General features: G+C 33.6%; 1 protein-coding gene across 1 annotated transcript in view; it reads left to right on the top strand.

Annotated features, from left to right (window-relative positions):
• The window catches only part of B3GALT1 (beta-1,3-galactosyltransferase 1), a 595,978-nt gene that overhangs the window by 434,365 nt on the left and 142,522 nt on the right, over positions 1–19,091 (top strand). Inside the window, exon 5 of the mRNA XM_051986229.1 lies at positions 15,586–15,664. The gene's annotated coding sequence lies outside the window, so the exon portion shown is untranslated. The remainder of the gene's footprint in view (positions 1–15,585; positions 15,665–19,091) is intronic.

The following is a 19,091-nucleotide window of genomic DNA, read 5'->3' as shown; positions in this document are numbered from 1 at the left end:
GGAAGTGAATAAAAGCAGAAAATTATAATGATTCACAAATCTCTCTATTGGTCAGTGTGCTTTTATGAAAGCTAAGTAGATTTTTCCCAACTTCTTCCTTAAAAAAATAGTAATTCTTACATTTTGGCTCCTGAGATGAGGATAGGAGAAAGGAGATCTAAGATGTTTCTAGCAGAGATTAAAAACTTAAAGAACTTCTAAGAGAAAAGGTTAATAAACGTTTCCATGAAACCTTGGAGACACCTCAGTAAAAAGGCAACTAATATCTTAAAAGAGAAGGGGGATGATGAAAGTCTGTACATGGTAGGAAAACTGAAAGTTGATTCTGATTTCATTTAGTAGCATTCAAAAACAGCTCTGGTCCATTAAGATCTGATTTTTATTTTTTCTTGAAAAGCATGGAAAGTTTTCCTGTGCGACTTTCAGACTTCAAACAAATTACTATTTTTCTCTTCCAGTTGTATCTATTTCTGTCATCCTCCTTTTCCTATGAGCTGTGTTTAAAAAGACTTTTGGTTTAATAGCCTATTATCTGGAAGTGGTTTGGACAATTGAGAAACCCAGTGCCAATATCACTTCCAGGCCATGTAAGGAAAAACTTGGAGATTAAAGTAAGACAATTTTCCTTCAGGAGTCAGCATCATTTTGAAAGTTACATTACATTATACAGAGATTAAATATAATAAGGCATTCTCTAAAAGTAATTTTTTTAGGCTATGAGACATCTTACATCTTATCTTTTAAGCAAGTTTCATAGCATCTTAAGACCTCTGTTTTCTCATCTATGAAGTACAGATAATGTTTGAAGTCCAACTCATGGGAATGAGCTGCCTATTAGAATAAAAAAAAAATGAAATGTTCATAGTTAATTGGCTTGTTGGTACACAAAAATCTGTATGTGGTCCTTAGGGTCTATACCCTGGGATTGGTTTATCAGTGAAATCAACTTATAATGAGTTCCTTTGGGTCTTTCATTATTCTTAGGAGAGAATTTGAATGAATATCTCATAAATTCAATTTAATTCCACTAACGTTTAATAAGTGTCTTTTATGTCTTACATATTAACCTAAGCACAAAGAGTCAAAATGAAAACAAAATAGTCCCTGCCATCTTAAAATAACATTCTAATGGGCAATACTATGCATGTCTCAAGAAGAGGGCAGGAAGGGGAGGTCAGATGAAAGGAAAGAGAATGCCTACCAAGTAGGGCATTAGGGAAAGTGTTTAACAAGAGGTAGCTCCTCTGATGAATCTTTCAGAAAGATTATTGAGAAGCAGAGATAAGGGACTGAATACAAAGCCTTCACTTATGAGCCTCTTGTAAATCTCCCTCTTTTTTTTCAAGAGCACCACCATTTTTATTTTCTCTCAAATTTATCACAGATTTGCAGAATCATGGTGTTTTCTGGATCTCCTCTATTCCTCAGGCTCCCTCTCCCACTATGCATCTTATCAAGAATCAATCTTTTCTGCTCTAATCTCTCTCCCAAAGAACTCTTCTCTAACTCACAAAGCCACCACTCTAGCTCAAATCTTGTCAAGAATTTTTTGTTGATCTCCTAACTGATCTTTCTGCATATGAACTCCCTCTGATTGGTTCCATCCTCTACCCAGATGCCAAAGAGATTTTCCTAAGCACAAATATGAGCATGTATGTTTCTTCCCTACTCAATAAACTCTAGGGATTTCCTGTGACTGCTAGGATCATATATAAACTCTGCTATTTGACTTTTAAAATCCTTCCTACTCTTGCTCTCATCTTTGTTTGTAACCTTATTCTACATTATTCAGATGTGTTGTCCCATTTTCCATCTCCTTGTTTTTGCGTTAGGCATCTGTCATTCCCTGCTCAAAGTATACTCCTTTTCCTTCTGATATGCCTCAAATACCATCTTCTACATAACTGCCTTATATTTAGCTACCTTGTACTTATTTTGAAGTTATTTTGGGTATATTTATTTTATATATGCTTATATATGCATGGATTATCTTCTTTGTTAGAATAAGAACAAAGATTTTTTAATATCCCCAGCACTTACATTATACTTGGTACCTAGTAGGTCTTCAATAAATACATGATGATTACTGGTTGACTTGAGACTGAGAGGATTAAGAAGCAGAGACAAGGAAATTAAGGACAAACTTTTATACAATTAATTTTTCCAGTTTCTTATCCTAAATGCAACTCTGTAATGAATGTCTTCAAAAGACCTTAGTGTAAAGTTTTTTAAGAGCAGAATAGTCATATTGATATTGCTTTTTTATGCTTTGTAGATATATTACAAATTCATTTCAGGATATCCAAGGAAGTAGAATAATTTAATGAAAAGAAGACCAGAGTTGGGAATTAGGGAACTGGAGTCATTCTCCCACTTTGATCTTAGACAAGTTACTTTATCTTTGGCTGTTTCAGTTTTCTCATCTGTAAAATGGAGGCAAGAACAACACTTATCTTCTAAGATTGTTATAAGGATCAAATGAGATAATACTATAAAATGCCTGTAAAGTATTTATCACGATACATATAAAATAAGTGTCATGTAAATGATGGTTAGTATTATATAGAAAATGGGAATAAGAATTTATATATGTGTGTATGTGTATATATAATTTATAATACCTCACTTCTCAGTTTTGTTATGAGGAAAGTACGTTACAAATCTTAAAATGTTACATATATATTGGCTTCTATTGTTTTTATCATTGTTATTATCATATATAATCAGTTAACAGTTTTTACTCTTTCTATGTCAAAGGGAGTTTGTGAAAATTAGATGAAATAAAACATGTGAAAGGGGCTTTAATATGATTGTAAGTCATTGACAAGTATTATTAATATATTTATATGTGATAATAAAATATTATATTTTGTGATATATAATATATTACATTATATAGTATAATATGCTATGTGTTATAATATAGAATATTATTAGGAATTTTAATAATGTTCAATGTTTACATCATCATAAATATTATTGCATAATATTTTATTATATTATCATGTGATTATATAATCTTCTATATATAACATAATAAATTGTTATTTTATATAAATTATAATAAATGTTATAATGTCCATGAATATAAAGTTTAATGCCTAGAGGGTCTGCCTTAGAGTCAGGAAAACCTAGGTTCAAGTACTGCCTGACATACTCTAGCTCTGTAACTACAGGCAAGTTTCTCAAACTCCTGGTTAACTACTCAGCTGTCCCAAACTGGAAGTTATTGAAGACTGTCAAATCTTCATTAATGAAGAGAATCTTTGAGCTAAGTTTTTCATATTGATGAAATCACAAGTCTAGACAGAGAGAGAGAGACAGATAGACAGACAGAGAAAGACAGATAGAGACAGAGACAGAGAGAGAGACAGACATACAGACAGACAGAGAGAGACAGAGACAGAAACAGAGAGAATGATACAGGGATAAGAAGAAAATCACTTTCTAGAAAAACTTTCAGTCCTTGTATACCAAATCATAATTAAGATTGCCCAATCAAGCCCTTATCAAGCACTTGTGCCTCCAGATATTGTGATAAGTCTGAATAGTCTAAGAAAAGGTGTTCATGTTCTATTAAGGGAAACAACATATAAATAACTAGGTACACATAGGATACATAAAGTGGATGGAAATCATCTTACACCAAAGATACTTCCAAGGGATAGATTGGGAGGGAATGGAGAAGAGAATTGGAGGTATAAGGAGGTATAAGGACACTTACTCGCAAAAGATGGGTTTAGTCTTAAAGACAAAGTGAAGAGGAAGAACCTGTCCAGTAGAATACAAATGGATCAAACTTACTTCAGTCATTTTTTTCTTTTTTTCTTCATTAAAGCTTTTTATTTTAACTTTATTTTATTATAATATTTTATTATATTTTTATAATTATTATATAAATATTTTATTATTTTTTGTTTTAACTTAACTTCAGTAATTTCTTTAGGTTTTTTTTACATAAGTCTCCCCACCACATCAATGGCTTTTTTTTTTAATATAAGGGGAAGGAAAAAGGGAACAAATAACTGTTAAGCACTTTCTATCTACCAGACACTGAATTAAGTATTTAACAAATATTATATCATTTGATATCATGTGATATACCTTAGCTGCAAATGCACAGTGCTTTAGACATCATCAGGCAAAGGTGGCAAAAACAACAATAAAGGGTAGATAATGATTTGAAATTTTCAAAAGAGGGGAAATGCAAATAATTAAACATCAAATTGGTATCTGATTGAATATGAACTTAATGGAATGCTACAATGCCATTACAATGATAAATATGGGGAATATAAAGAAGTTTGGAAAGACCTACATGAACAAAAAAATCAGAGCCAGAAAGGTATACACATTGGCTACATAAAGAGATGAAAGAAAGAAGACTAATAAGCTGTCATGGATATAATGTATGCAGCAGAAATGTATTTTCAAGCAAAAATAGTTGTAAATCTATATTTAATTGTTTTTGTTGTTTAAAGTTAAATATATAATAAATCATTTTTTTCCATGTATAGTGCAGTCCAAGTAAAGATTATCAAATTTTCAAAGAGCCTTCATGAATCATGTCACCAAATGGTCTTTGGTTATGGAAAATAAATCTTTTATTTGAATTCACAGAAAATCAAGAATAATTCCACCAAAAATGTAATAAGGCCAGACAACTAGGGAAGGATTGGGAAAAGTTGGAGTCCCCTAGTTTTTCAGGGAATGAGATTCCCATCTGCTTAATTCCCCTAATGGAGGTGTGTGAATCTAGATTTCTTCAAGTGCTTTGCTGTTGTGGGCCTTGAAACAGCTGCTGCCTTACCTTGGAAAGAATTTCCTTTGGGAGGGAATTTAGCCAGAAGACTGTAATTTAACTCTTGGGCTACTAAGAAATATTTATGTAAGGAGTTCCCTTCCTTTTTCTCATCTTAAAAGATGGATGGGGAAAAAAATCTTTATTCCATTTCAAAATAAAGGCGAGAAATATAAAGGTTAATGTAATAAAGTTCAGCTGCAATCACCATGAATTGATTTATTTGATGCGGGAAATCATCTTCCAAGGTCTTTAGTGCCTTTTTCGCAAATATATAATAGAGTATGCATGCCCCCAACAAAAGGCCAACAAAGGGTTTTATCTGCCTGTGATTGGTTATCTTCCAGAAGAGACAAATTGTCTGTGAATTAAAAACTCCTACAGATAAATTCTTTCTTTCACCACTGAGTACATTTAGTTCTTGTTGACTTCATTAACAATTATGTGACTGCAAAGGTACATTTTCCTGTCTCTTTATTATTTCAAGGATCTATAATTTTCTATGTGTGGGTATTCCCTCCATCAATAATGATTGCACCTCCACAACAGAGCTTTTCACTGTTAGTTCCACATTTGTATTATGGCAGAAGTTCTAGACCAGGCATCTATGAATTGATTTGGATGGGGGGAAGTTATATCTCTATTTCAATATAATTGGTTTCTTTTGCAATTCTATGCATATTATTTTATGCATTTAAAAGCACTATTCTAAGAAGTGGGCTAGACTGCCAAAGGAATCCATGATACAAAAAAAGTTATGAATCCTGGATTCAAGGATTGTAGATTTATTGTTGGAAGAGGACTTAAAACTCATTTTACAAAGGAGGAAATTGAGACCCAGAAAATTAAAATAATTTGGCCATGCTCACATAGGATGCAATGGATAATATCAGGATTCCTATCCATATCTAGCCAGAAGACTGTAATTTAACTCTTGGGTTATTAAGAAGTATTTAAGTAAAGAGTTCTTTCCTTTTTCTCATCTTAAAGGATTCAACACTGCAACTTTCTATTGTATCCTGATGCCTTTGGTTAAGAATTTCATCAAACATAATTTTTATTCCATATGCAAAACCATCACTCAACTGTTTGCCAAGTACAAAACCTCTTTTTATACAAAACTCCCCTCAGTAGTAAAGAATCAGGAAATGAATTCAATATGTGAAGGGTGCTAAGTATTCATTTTAGGCATTTAAAATTTTTGCTCCCCTCCCTCAAATTTAAAAGCTAATTTGTTAGGCCTACAGTCTTTAATATTAGAAATGCATCTCCTTTTTTAATATGTATAAATGGCTCAATATACATAATTTCACTCCATTCATTTATCATATAAGCTATATACAAGTCATTGTGCTAGATTTTGTAATAGATAACAATGATGAATAACACATAGAATTCTACTACTATTAGCAGTATACTCCTCTAAATTCAAGCATGATTTCCAATTAATTATGCATATGCTTGGGTTGGTCACACATATTGACCTTATATCAGTCATTAATACCTTAGTATGAATAAGCACTGTGGATCTTTTGCACAAATAATCACTTCTTGAAAACAAATTTTATAGGATAAATTTTCTAGAAGGAAAAGATAGAGGTCCCAATTATTGCCTCAGTAAGATAGCCTTAGAACAGGGCAACTAGTAAGCAACATAAAATACTTGGGGAAAGTTGTGAGTTGGAAGAAAGGCACTCAAAGGTGAGGAAGAAAGTTCTGGTTTCATAATTTCCCCCAGGATTTGCATTATACAATAACTGGCAAAAGCATAAATACACATACACACAGTATTTAAATCATTGGTTCAAATGATCGGCCTACTTTATTATCAATAATTAGAAAGCCAGGTTATAGGATATTTTTTCTAGGACAAACCAGCTTGAAAGTTTAATGAGCACTAGTCAAAGAGTTTTCCTACTAAAACTAGGAAAGCAGGGTGATTGGAAGGTCAGGAGAATCCTTATAGCAGTGATTGGAGGTTTGTTTTATTTACAATATTTTTAAATCATCTAGAAATAATACATTAAATAAGTTAAAGGTCTTATTTAAATTCCATGACCACGGAATTTAAATAACTCACCAAGTTAGAATAGGAAGGCAATACAGATACTCATTCCCTGTACTGACAGATACAAAGGTCTTTGGGCTATGACCAGCTAGATATATCTCTCTGGAATGGAAAGTGAAAACAAAGGGAGAAGCCCATATTGGTCAGAGTGATTTCCCTAAGCAGATCGCCAGAGAAATAGGAAATAGAATAGGGAATTCCCAATGTTGCCACTACTAAAGGGCTTCCAGATTGGAGTGAGTCTAGTGGTATATGAAAAAGACCAGCCTTTCTGGGAAACCCCTTGAAATTTTCTCCTTTTGAGAACTCAGTATGCTTTGGAAAACAAATTCTATGATCTATGTAATGAGTACAAATCCAAGTTTCAGGGGCAGGAAGGGATAGTGAAAAGACCACTGGACTTGAAAGTTAGAAGATCTCATTTGAGTCTGTAGTGGCCATACAAATACAGGAAAGTTCTTTTAATTTGGAGCTTCTATTTCTTCATCTACACAATGGAGATAATACCAGTCTTCTGGGGTTGTAGTGAAGAAGAAACTGTTTTGTAAACGGCAAGTGCTATATAAATAGGAGCTTTGACATATCAGATGCTCCCTTCAGTGTTCAAGAAACAGAGGATCATGGATATAAAATAATCACAGAGCTTAGAAGCAATCTGGTCCAATCCCCTCATTCTAATGAGAAGGAAACAGGGCCATAGAAGTGAAATGTCTTCCCTAATGTTGCACAGGAAGGAACATTGGAGGCAGGATATTAACCCAGATAATTTGACTCCACAGTTGGCCCCCTCTCCATTGTACAAAGAATCCTGCAAAAGCTAAATGATTCATGAAACTATATACATCCCTCCGAAGCTAGACCAAAGATAAACCTTTGGAGACCACCAAAAACAATATCAGCTTCAAACACTCTTATAGTCACTCTCATAATTAACTTGCTTTTTTATGTGACCTTCAGTTTCTTCATCTGTAAAATAAGGAATTTAGAGATGATGACCCCTAAGATTCCTTCTGGCTCTAAATATAACCTTCCCTCACAGCCAGTAGCTATGTGCAAAGCTGACCTTGTAGGACTAATGTTTGTACTCGGCTAGCTGGATGGAAAATAAATGTGCTCCTATCAGTTAACATGGCTACTGAATGTATTTAGATTATCCTGTCTGATCTTCTGCACCTAAGCATCCTTTCTCTCTGCCCATCTGTTCCCTTCACTCAAGGTCCTGGAATCCTTCTCTGTGATGGTATTTTCAGTGCTCAATATAGAACAGAGTAGGTTACCTTAGAGCCCAACTGAAAGACTTCTTAATAAGAATAAATCATCACCCTGGTATTCTGTTGGAGACAACAAACATTGATTTTGTCGTTAACGTGTATGAGAGACATCTTTCTTCCATTCAAAGGACTATAAATTGTAACTGTCAATAAGTGTCCTCTAATTTCAGATTATGTGCTTCAGAATAATGCTCTGAAGGATCATCTTTTTGATCAGTTATTGATTGCAGTTTGGGGGACCATGGGCTTAGATTAAATGCAGTGTCTCTTGATACCAATAGGTAAGTACTTTCTAGCCATGGGAAGCCTCAAAACTATTTTCATGTTTTAAACCAAGTTTCTACAACAGCATGTCAGAATTGTGACACTTGGCGTTATTTTAACAGCAAAAATAATTCCTTTAAAATGCTTTGAAAAGCAACTGGAGTTCACTCGGAGACTTTGATTATGCTTAATAGCTTTGCTGTCAGATAATGAGTCATGATCTCCTTGTTCAGCTTTCCCATTTGTATTTACACCTCCTTGTGGCTGAAAAAAGAAATAGAAGGGACAAGTATGACTCCTAAATTTTAATCAATAGTAGCAAAAAATAAGGATGGCATAATAAGGAGTGAAAATAACTCCTCTGGGAATTTAAAAAAATGGTGATTATGCATGTTACCTTTTAGATATGCAGCTACTGTATAGTAACCTTTGGAGGTATGTATAGAAGTTTGACTGCTGGGGGAAACTTGGTTTTATTTATATCTGGAAAAGCAATAGCAAAAAGAAGTGTGGGTTTTTTTTCCCTTTTATATTTACTGTTTATTAGCATAGCAAGTAAAAAGACAATGTGGTAGAATGGAAAGAGAAGTGGATCGGACCTAGAAAGATAGAATTTGGTTTCAAATCTTTGTTCTTCCATTTTCTATCCATGCACTCCTCTGAACATCAGTTTCCTCATTTTTAAAATGAGGGAATTAGACTAGAGAGATACTGTTAAATGCACATAAAAACACTGAACTGGGGCTTCTTAAGCTTTTTCAATTCATAATCCCTTTTCAGCCAAAAATTTTTTATGTGACCCCAGGCATATAGACATATAAAATAGGTATACAAATCAAACATTTACTGATAATAAATCATAATTTCTTGACCTCCACATTCAGTTATGAGATGCCACATGGAGACATGAACCTCAATTTAAGAAGCTGGGCACTAAAAAATATACATGGATTCCTAGGGACTGTAGGTTGACTTATAAAAACTCATATTAACATATTATTATGTTTTATTGTATTTTTATTCATTTTCTTAAATGTTTCCTGATTATATTTTATTCTGGTTCAGATCATACTCTACTCATTTGATTCTAGGCAATGAGTTTGACATCATTGGACTAGAGGACTTCTAAAGTCTTTTCCAGATCTAAATCTATATATAAATATGTATTTATAGGACCTTTTTCTTTTTTAGAGAGGAAAATATTATATGAAAATGTTGTTGCTTAATCTCAGTCTGAAGTTATATATCCAAGTATGGTCAAACTGCAAAGAGAAAGCTAAAACTTTAACCAGTCTTATTCAAGTATCTTAGGACTTAGATGAGAATCCTTACTCTGTTACTTAGTTTCCATATGTCCTTGAGCAAATCCCGTTAAGCCTCAGTTTCTTCATCTGAGGGATTCAGAGATGATTTCTAAGGTCCCTTCTAAATCCTGTAATTTTGTGGTTTTATGATCCTGTGAAGGGATAGGTTGAGTATTTCTTGATGTGATCAAAATCAGATAGAATATCCTCGCTCTTCTTCCTCCTTATAGAGTAATTCTTTATCATTCTTTTCAGACTTGTGTATACTTGAGTGACTTGTATATTCTATATTTGGTTGTTCCCTTGATGAGTGCTATCAGTTTTAATGAAAGGCTGGTTCTACCATGAAAAGTGTTTAGAGTTTAATATATGTGACAATGATCATGTATACTTCTTCTCTCAGTAAGAGGGATATTTGAGATCCCAACAGAGACATGAAGGGGTGACGAAAGTTCTATTAACATCCCAGGGATCATTAGGGGCATATTACTAGAGAAATTTTAGGAATTTCAGGCTCTAATTGCTTGTGATGGTATATCAGTAAGCAATGCTGAAGCTTCTTTGGATGCCAAAATAAAAAGTTTTATCAGAATATTAATAGTCATAAATATCACTTGCTTTTATGATAAAGACTATGCTTTCCTGACAAAGCATTATTTATATTTCTACATGAAAATTAAATGCAAAATCTGTCATTTTGGTGCTACATTGTTCTGTGTGATTCTAAGCAGCAGAGAGTCATAAATTGTCTTCCTCTTTTGACACATAAAAGGGTCTATTTTATTGTAAAAAAGGAATTTAAAAGGTGTACAGAGAATTTAACCTGGAAATTTAACATTTTCAAGAGGAAAAGTGAAAACAAAGAATGGTAGCAATAACCTTATGTATAGTAGACATTTCAAGTTAAGATCAGTTATTGTCGTGCAGAATGCTTTATGAAATAAGAATAGGAATTCTTTTGACCTTTATGTGAACATTTAAATACTCATGAAACATTTCTCCATTTTATGACAAGAATTTGAAGGACTTGAAAATAAAAGTAAATGGATAATGCCTGTTATTAATCTAAAGAAGGCAATTTATAGCATATTATCTTGACAGTCATTAGGAGACCAGTTTGACTTTCTCCGCTATTTCTGTAGTTTTCTTATAGTCTCTAAGATGGAGATATTATGTTTGTTATCCAGCAAAGCACTGGCTTTTACTATCTAGGAGGGATATTGGCTTTGCTTTAATTCCTCAATCAGCTGCTTCTCTAGACAAAGTTTATCAGAAAAGGTCATGCAGAACAATTCTAAGGAATTACAGCTCTGTGGCCTTCTATGAATTTATGTAGTATTGCATATACATATACTTGTTTAGAGAGAAAGAGTATTATATATATGCACACAAATTTACATGAACTATATTAATATGTACATAATTTGTAATTATACATTATTTAATGTATAAATATTATGTATACAGCATATTATGTTTATAAAATGTATATATGCACAAATATACATGGGCTATTAATATAATATATTTGAAAATGTATATATTATGTTATACTAATGTGTATGTGTTGTGTGTATATATATATATATATATATATATATATATACATCATATATTACCTATATGATGTTGTATATGTATATATATACATCATATGTTACTTATATAATGTATATAAACACAAATATGCATAAAGTATATTTCTGAATATATACATATGTGAGAATATGTCTATATTATGTCGAACATACAATATATTGTCATATTTGCTTTAATGTTTGAATTCATGCCAAAAGTTGAGAAGAGTTGTTCACATATATTATGTCATACACATCATATATATTGCATGTATAAAATGCATATATGCACAGATATATGTAACTGTGTTCATATACTATAATATATTGCATATATGGTATATACATATATGCATACAGATATACATGAAATGTATTCATATAATTCATATATATCTATATTATGTTATGCTAATATATGCACAGATATATACATGAACTATAGTAATATAATATACAAGAATGTATGTATACATTATATTATACTAATATTAGCATAATGTTATGCATATCAATATATAATATGATAGATACTATAATACACATGTATTATATATAATACACATACAGTATATATTATGTATACACACAAATGCACACTAGTCAAAGACCATAAAACTTTTAATAATGTATTGTACATGACACAATGCTTAAATACTGAGAGATTTCCTTTGTGATAACAGGGCCAATATAAAGCAGAGATGCTAGACAAATGACCATCTGGAATAATCTAATTTACACAGCAGTTGCTGGGACTGAGGCTTAAGTACAGTGATGCTTTCCTCCAGCAACCTAAAGAATGGTAAAGGGACATTCAGTGAAGAATATCTGGTAGCAGCTCTTCTCAACTCCTGGCATAAATCCAAACATTAAAGCAAATTGTTGAGTGAAAGGCACATTGGAAAGTCATGCCATCAAGACAGTGCAGTGAATCCAGCTAACCCTAAGTGACAAACTATCTTACAAAACTGTCCACAACAGGCTGATGGTGTGTCTACTATGCGCAGAACAGTGGGAAAAGAATAAAAGTAGAAAACAATCTTTGAATCTTGCAAGTTATTGCAAGAGGAACTCCAGATGTAATAACTAAAGCTATTTTTTTAAGTTATGCACCTTTGAAACAGCTAGAAAATATTGCCATAATTGAGAAAAGTAAATTCATTACAGAAAGAAAATCATGGTCTTTTAATCATCATACAACTAGGAATTGTTCATTTAGCCTTAGGGGAAATTCATTAATGTGGATAGGTATTGCACTTTTCTTTTTTAATTTCTCATTGTTCCCATTATCTACTCATTGACCATTATGCATTTTTATTAACATCATCATTGTCCTTTTTGTTATCATCAACTAAAATAATTGCCACAGTGTTTGCCTTTCTTTGGATTTTCTTCCACTATTTGCATGTCACTAAGCAAGCATACTTAGAATTAATAAGAAAAATATGATCTAACACTAGCAGATAATTGAGATCATTGTAGTAGAAAATCTTCATCACTAGTTTGCTCAGGGGGCAAGGATCACATTTGATGACTACTGAGCCAGTGAGTGGCTAAAGCTAAAGGAATGATTCCTGTAGGTAATAACTCAATTAATATCAATCAGTCATAAAACATTTATTAAGCTCTTACTATATGCCAGGCAGGGTGCTAAATATAGGGATGCAAAAAGAGGAAAATAAAGTCCATGCTTTCAAGAAGCTTATAATCTAATGGAGGAGATAGCATGCAAACAAATAGACAAACAAGCTATATAGGAGGTAAATAGGAAATAATTAACTGAGGGAAAGTACATGAATTGAGAGGGGGAAGACTTCCAATTAACACTGGAATTTTCTTGGGACTTAAAGAAAGCTATCGAGGTTAGTAGTAGGAACATTTATAAAGACTTAATGGTATTACAAAGGCCAAAAAAAAAAGCTAGAAAAGAAATAGCTGCTGCCTTCAACAAGTTATTGCAGAAACTTGTTGGATTTGGATTAACTAAATCCAAAATGTGAGGGAAGGAAGGAGTTTCATCTAGGCACGTGGGATAGACAGCCTGTGTAAAGACCCAGGATGGGTTGTCAGATATAAGAAACAGCCGGACTATTTGGATTTCAGACAATAGAGGAAATAATAGAGATAATAACCATATAATAGAGGTAATAACCATAAACACGTGAACTGGAATCCCTTCAAACAAATGAGTTTATATGTTATTCTAGAGATGATAGGGAATCACTAGAAGTAATATGGAAAGATCTATGTTTTGGGTATATTCTTTCAACATGGAAAATCAACTGGAATGAAAAGAGACTGTAAGAATACCAATTAGAATAAGAGTGAAGATGATAGCCTTATTTCAAATCTCCCATCTATCAGCATTACTTCACCATTTTTAAAAATCTGAAATTGTATGGGGTTTTGGGTGATAAGTTGGCTTTCTAGTTTCCAAAGGGAGAAAAAAGTTCTAACCAACATATCTCATACAACTCCTTCATTCAGTTTCTCTAGCTTGTAAGCCAGATCCAGGACTCACAGCTATTATCTAAATGAAGGGATATTCGTGAGTATAATCATTTCTTCAAAAGAAAGGCCATACAATATTGTTATGATTGTGGAAAAAAAAGATTTGTTTTTAATGCCAGTTGTTTGGAGGTGAAATCTTTTGTGAACTTACATAATAAGCATTCAATCTAATAGCAATAGAAAGTTTCCATTATTGAAATTCTATGAAATTTAGAAAATTCAGGCATGAAATTACAGGCTATATCTTTAAGAGTAAGTTTAAAGATAAATATATTTAATACATGTTATGAGGTACCTAATTTTCTCCAACCTGATTTTAGAATTTCCCAGAATTCAGATTTATATTTAGTCCTTTAAGCGAGTAGATGCGTAGATTTTATATATAAATTCAACTGAAAAGTGATTAAAGTTTTCATCATGCCAAATGAAGCTTTTAAAAGTGTATTCTCCTTTTGAATATGGTTCCAGGGAATGCTGACATGAAAGGAGACAGTAAATAAGAGGCTAAAAATAGCTGAAAATCAAAGCTTATATCAAAATAGAATTCTGATTGAGATGCCAAATAAAAAGGAAGAATAAAATATAGCCTTTTCTCAAACTCCTCATTCCTCTTTTCCTTTCAATATAGACACACAGAATCCAGGAAGCACACATTGACTCCACCAATTGTGACTCCACTGATTGTCCTCTACTTCTTCTTGTACATATATATAGAATTGATCTAATCCTACTTTCTACTAATAGTCACTATTATGTTTCTTTAGGGTAAACTGTATTTCCAAGACTCATTCTTAACTAGTTATCCAATCTAACCCATACTTGAGCAGGAATTCTTCCCATTTTAAATTCCAAAATTCTTCTCCTAGGTTCATCTTTTAGTAATGGAGAATTCATAACCTGCCATAGTGGATTTATTTTTCTTTTGAACAGTTCTTTTTGATAGGAATCTATCTAGCCTTAATCTACTTCCTTCCAGCTTCCATCCACTGCTCCAACCTTTTGCCTTCTTGAGACAATAAAGACAAATGGGATCATTTTGTATCTCTCTAAGATATCTCTGATTGAACTGTCTAGTTAACTTTATGAAAAAGGAAAGTTATATTTGTCTCACATATCAATAATCATACCTAGTTCTTAGTAACCATAGATTTCTTTTATAAACATTCACAAAAAATCATCTCCATGCATTCTAGAATTTTGTCAGGAATCTAAGTCAAGCTCACAATCTATTTTAGAAATTAGCATATCATTTGCCCATCTTTAACCCTATATCAACTCTCTCATTTTTCCTCATTGTCCAGTGATAGCAGTTAATTATGTGATTAACAATCAACTCTGAAAGTTTTCTTCTTTAGCTATTATTATCCCCATACATTAAAAAGAATTTATTAAGTTCTTATTACATGTCTGTACCAAATCCTGGGAATACAATGGTGGTAGATAATGTGCAAACAGTTATGTACCATTTAAATAGAAGCTGATCTCAAAGGGAAGTCACAGAGAGTGATAAGAGAAAGATGAAGGATATGGGAAGAACCTCCTACAGATGATGGTGTTTGAGTTGGGTCCTAAGAAAGCCTGGAAAGCCAGGAGGCAGAGATGAGGAGAGAGAGAGCATTCTAGGCAAGAGGAGTTGGGAAATGAAATGTTATTTGTAAGGAACAGTGAGAAGTCCAGTCTCGGTGAATCACAGAGTATGCAAAGGAGGAATAAAGTATGGAGAAGCAGGAAGGGGACAGGTTATGTAAGACTTTAAATGCTTAACAGAGGATTTTATATTTGATTCTAGAGGTAATAAGGAGCCACTAAAGCAGACCTGTGCATTAGGAAGATTACTCTGGCAGTTGAGTGGTGAGGAAATGCTAAAGGTAGGTACACAGACTGTTTCTATTTTTCAAGTTAAAATGCTAAGAGCCTGTACCAGAGTGGAGATCATGTGGGTGGTAGGAAGATAATGTAAAGAAATTCAACAAAATTTAGTAACAGTTTGGATATGTGGGTAATGAGTTGGGATGACACCTAGGTTATGAATCTGGGTGAATGGGAAAATGGTGGTATATTCTACAGTAATAGGAAAGTTTGAAAAAGAAAACAGTTTAGGGATAAAGATGACACTTTAGGGTACTTTTTTAGATGTCTACAGGACATAGATTTTGAGATATTTAATTAGTAATGTGAAACTGAAGGTCATAAAAGAAATTAGGATAAATGGATAGAGCTAAAAATCATTTAAATAGAAATAAGTGAATCCTAGAAGCTAATAAGATCACTAAGGAAAGCACTATAGAAAGGGAAGAGAAGAGGACCAATAGTAGACCTTGAAATAATGATGATGCTAAGTGGACATGGTTTGGTTGAAGATACATCATAAGACTCTGAGAAGAAATGGTCAGACAAGAAGGAGGGAGAGAGCAGCCATCTACTTTGTTTTGGTCAAGCTTGTGATTGAAACATCAGAGGAGGCAGGTGCTGCTTATGAATCCCCTCCTGTATCTTAGGTTTAAATTCCCATTTACCATGCTTTATTCTAAACTGTTTATCTGGTATGTTCATCGTCGTAAACAAATGAAAAAAAAACAGTCAGTATTTAACTGTCTTGTTTACATAACTAAATATTTCTGAACACTTCATGTTTTAAATTATGTATTGCATATTCCAACCAAAAACTTGGCATTGTGTTTTGGAAAGCATACAATATCTATGTATTCTTTGTTTAATTGCATCTCTAGGCTTGCAAAGCAACTAGTCAACAAGTGGAGCAATATGTAAGGTAGATTCAATGAACAGTAGTATGCACAGGCAGTTTCTGACCAACTAATGGATTATATTCCAAAAATCAGTTTGCAAGCCAATTGTTCAGAACTCACAAGAACATACTGGTCTAAAAGGTTAGGGCCTCAGGAGAGTTCACAAAAAAACTAGCATACTATACAGAAAAGTAGTACCCATGGTAATAGCTGGAATTTTGGGGGTTCTAAGAATAATGTCTCATATGTCACAAGAGAGAGAAAGAAAAGATTATTCTTTCTTTCCAGAGCAGGGTAATTTTGAAATAAGTGAAGTATTTCATTAGCTGTTTCCTTTTCTGTGTCAGTTCCCAACCTTTTTGTTTCTTTCCCCTCCTCTAACTCTCCCCTGGCAGAATCCAGCCACCATCCCTACATACAATCCTGAAAGCCAAATCACTTCAGGCTCCAGAATGACCTACCTCTCCCTCCCAATAAAGAGTTACTTTCCTTTAATGCATTGGTCTCAGCTGCCAATTAGGAGGAGAGCAATCTGATTGAATTAATTCATAGTAATTGGGAATGACTGAAACTAGAACTTTGACCCTTGAATAACATTTGGATTTTTTTTTTAAAGTGTTTATGGATCCAAATTAATCTGCACTGTTGGAATTTCATCCAGTTTGGCAAAATTCTTAACCTATGAAAGGAAAGCAAAACATTTCAAGCAGTGTGGAGGAAGTCATATTGGTTCAGAGGGATGAGCTCTGCCTGAGGCAATTCTCCTAGGCTTTTCCTGCTTTTCACAGCTGCCTCTCTGCCTTGGCTTTTAAAATCTGCACATTCTCTAAATCTTGAGCTTTATCCCAATGACTCCAATGGCAATGGTAACAGGATTCTGTCAGGAGTGATGGCAGAAAGTGCCAATGGAACAGAATGCACCATGTGTATTCATGGGTCATTTTAAAGTGGAGCATTGTCCAATCTCTTTTGTCTCCAAACCCATGTAGATTGTATATGAATATTGAGTATTGATGGTGAATCATGTTAATTAGAAAAAAAATACTTTTTGCTAATATGCTGAAATCAATACTGTTTTATTATGATATTCATCTCTAATTAAGTTGGACTCAGCAGGCTAGAAATGGATCATGTAGCTTTTGGTTAAATGGAATTTGAAACACCCTCAGCTTCAGGCTTGAGATAAAAAAGTGGGTGATTAACTTTGTGGGAGAGGAGTGTTTTCCACTCTTCTACGGCCAGCTGCTTGCTCCCTGTGAATGAGTTTCAGAAAAAGCATGTCTTTGCCTACATAATGTTGTTATCACAGGACTAGCATCATCAGTGAAGGAAGGAGACCTTAAAAAAGTGAAGAAATGCAGAAAGATACCCCAATAGTGTGAGGGAAGGAGAACTGGGATTTAGGAAACAGTTTCCCATTTTGATTGTCAAAATATAACACCCAGATGCCCAATTTCATCCTACACCTTTTTTTAAAATACCACAGAGTCCTTTGTAAAGCAAATAAAACAAAGGGGAAGTTTAGAACATCTCAAGGCGAAGGGATGTAGTAGAAAGAACATTGAAGTCACAGTCACAGGAACTGAGTTTGAATTCCAGATCTATCATTTATTATATGTATGAGAGCACAAATCTCTTAATCTTCCCAATGTTCACTCTCCTCATTTGTAAAATATGGAAATTGATGATTTCAAAGTCCATCCTAGTTTTTAATTTATGCCCTACCACATATAGTACAGTTTTGTGATTAGGATGGGGAGAAAGATGGTAAAACTTGACTGATGGCTGATCTAACCATGGATATATATATAAATTGTATTATAGTAGATGTCTATTATACTCATATACCCATATTTATTTCTGCAGGAGAGTATTTTTCAGATCCATAGTGGCTCTTACTGCCCTTGTGGTATTAGGGAAAACTGTGTCCCCAAATATCTCTTCATTTCTTTCAAAATTCTCATACTATTTATGTGCCCTGTAGTCACATATCAGGAGAATAAGAGTGAAGACTCAGGAAGGCAGTGGCCTCTTCTCTCCCGGCCTTAACACAAGTCAGATTATAAGCTAAAAATAAAGGTGACCCTCCATGGCCCTAGTTCTGTACTACCAAAGATCCCTTGTGATTGATCTGAGTTGATGTATTATTTATTAAACTCCTACAAGGTGCTAGGTTCAATACCAGGAATATCCAGCTGTGCACAGCTGTTAAACCAGCAGATAATTAAAGATGTATTTTCAGTCTCCTCAACTGTAGGTAAGGATTGAGGTGTAAACACTAATGACACTCTATTGGGAAGTTTTCTGAGGTTATCTCTTTATTATGCAGGGCTGTAACACACTTGTTATTTGTCCCTCAGTTTAATGAGTACTGAATTCACTCAAAATACACTGAGAGTCTTTATTAAACATGATATTAAGCAAAAGGGTTAGACTGTCTTTGGGAACTGCAGGCAATTACTGAAAAATGTAATTCCTAATGGGAGGAGAATTGGAAAAGACATCGGCAGTGTTCTGCCTCCCTGATCCACACCCCCAGCCCAGCCAG

The sequence above is a fragment of the Antechinus flavipes genome, chromosome 3, assembly GCF_016432865.1.
Source record: "Antechinus flavipes isolate AdamAnt ecotype Samford, QLD, Australia chromosome 3, AdamAnt_v2, whole genome shotgun sequence".
Classification (NCBI taxonomy): Eukaryota; Metazoa; Chordata; class Mammalia; order Dasyuromorphia; family Dasyuridae; genus Antechinus; species Antechinus flavipes.
This window is presented reverse-complemented; position numbering and strand designations above follow the sequence as displayed.